Source organism: Penaeus monodon, chromosome 19 (genome assembly GCF_015228065.2).
Source record: "Penaeus monodon isolate SGIC_2016 chromosome 19, NSTDA_Pmon_1, whole genome shotgun sequence".
Lineage (NCBI taxonomy): Eukaryota > Metazoa > Arthropoda > Malacostraca > Decapoda > Penaeidae > Penaeus > Penaeus monodon.
The window spans coordinates 31,330,697-31,332,975 of record NC_051404.1 but is presented as its reverse complement, the minus strand read 5'-3'; the positions used below and the strand labels follow the sequence as shown (position 1 = coordinate 31,332,975).

At 33.0% G+C, this 2,279-nt stretch overlaps 1 protein-coding gene across 1 annotated transcript in view; it reads left to right on the top strand.

Annotated features, from left to right (window-relative positions):
* LOC119585171 (FGFR1 oncogene partner 2 homolog) overlaps window positions 1-1,643 on the top strand; it is a gene marked incomplete in the record, with an annotated part of 60,262 nt that extends 58,619 nt beyond the window's left edge. Inside the window, 1 exon segment of the mRNA XM_037933807.1 lies at window positions 1-1,643.
* Between the last annotated feature and the right edge of the window lie 636 nt (window positions 1,644-2,279).

Here is a 2,279-nt window from a genome sequence, read left to right as displayed (position 1 = left end):
TTAATGTTTTAGGTCATTATACTTTTGACACTTTAATAGTGAGATCAGGGAATCTATGCATAGGATGCTTTATTATCTTCAGCAACAGAAACCTGAAAATTTCTTACTCTAGGGTAAACTGAGACAATACTCTATTAAAGAAAAAGAAGAGTGAGAAATGAAATATAAATGACAAAATTTACAGAGTACTGTCTAGTAAAAATTAGCAAGAGATGTTCAATATTCTACAGTTTCTGAGTCAAGTTCCCAAGGGCCAGATTTGGTTGCAAAGTTCTGGAGATATCATACAACTCTTATCGTTATTATGCAACATGATATTTTGTATTGTCTCTTCTTTGATGTACCGTTTGCGGCAGGTTCTTATCATGTTCTTTAATTTATTGATGATATTGTATACTAGTAGAACTGGTCAGTTTATCAGCTAGGTTATGTTCATGGATAATATAGTTGGCTAGTTTATCCCCTAACAGGAAAGGGCAAATTGCTGGAATAAACTCGTGATCACTGATTTTAACAATCTATTACAGGATGTTAAAGGAATTTTAAAGATTTATTTTAACACCGTAGGTAGGTTTCCCATTTTTTTGTTAATATGCAGTATTAACTTTTGTGAATGTAGCTGACGGTAATTTTTTATCATCATTATTACAATTGTCATTTGTGATCATTATTTTCTTATTTTGATTTATTTTTGTTCTCCTTGTAAACTTGAGTTCATGTTGGAGTATAGGTGCTGCATTGGTGTTGCAGTTCTCCTTAACCCATTCATAAAGAAAAAGGAAAATTGCCAACAGCATTAGCAGTCTTGAGCAGCCCAGAATAAGTCCTGCTGAGAAGAGAGGAAGGAGACTCAGCAGAGAGTAACCCCCTTTTTAACAGCGGCAATTAATCCCTTAATACGTGTTCCTAATTGTCTCATAGTCCCTATAAGCTTCTTTCTCATGTAGCTGTGAAGGGTGTCTCTCAGGAGTCTCAGTGGTTACTTACACAGAAAAAAAAAGAGAGATGAAAAAAGGAGTGTAAGAGAGAAGGAAATAGAAATTAACCAGTTGACTTTCCACTTGTGATTCATTATGCTTTTGACAAGTGAAGAGATTGGAAATAAAAAGATGAATGGAAGGACCAAGGTGGAAAGTGTCATCTATAGCCTGGAATTCTGAGCCCTGCCAACATCATGACACAATGAGGGTGAAGGGGCATGACGGAAGGTCAAAAGATTCAACTTTTACAGAATATATGGTTGTTTCCAAACACCCAAGATTTGGTTGCCAATTCCCAGAAGTGAAATACAGCTCACCCATGCAGCATCAACCTCCTCCGCATATGGTGATGAAAATACTCATTCCATAGCATACATGTCAGTATCACGCAAAAAGACTTTCTGCCGTGGTCCCAGTGTGAGTCTTTGTACAGTTTTTAATAATTTTGGTCAATGCAGTTGTTTTTTTATATTGTACTGTAAAGAGTTTTTTTTTTTGTGTGTGTCACACTAATGCCAGATGTAATGTATATTTTATTGTATTATTTTTTTTTTCTAAGAATGTTTTTCTTCATCTTTTTGTCTTTGATTTTCATGTTCTTCTTTTTCCTTTTTTATTTTGCCAGAAATCCAAAACTAAGTAATATCAAACCATTTTACAATATCCTTGTTTCAATACCCTTTTTAACCTATACTGAAAAAGTTATTAAACCTCAACTTGTCTTAAGAAAAAAAAAGTTAATCATTACCTCCATAAGTAATTCAATACTTTTACTGAATAGACTTCGGACGTGAAAGAAAGTAGTTACTTGTATTCTTGTTATTGCAAATTGAAGGTTTGTTTTCTTTTCAAACTAAACACTTAGTTTGCCAAGATGTTTTACAGTGTTACTTTTCATGCATTTGTAAAGGTATTTCCTTGGTGTGATGTTCTGTGCTATTGGTTTTGCAAAATTATTTTAATGCTGTATTTGAGTATCATAACAGGGATGTGATAATTATGATGAGTCAATAAAATGGGATAAGAAAATCATATTTCAGTATTTATTCAATGGTATAAGGCTATTTGAGAATGTGTGAAGATGCAAAAGTTTTTGTTTATGCAAAACAAGAAATGAAAACTCCATAGAAAATTATGAACCTTACTGTGTAAATATTCAAATATGAATATATGTTGAAAAAAATTAATTGATGTCGGCTATTAGGGAGTCCGTGAGTAAAGAAAACTCACTGTATCTAAAATGGTGTTTCTCCCTTTTTATCAACACCATAAAGGGATTTGCTATACTGTATGTAATTT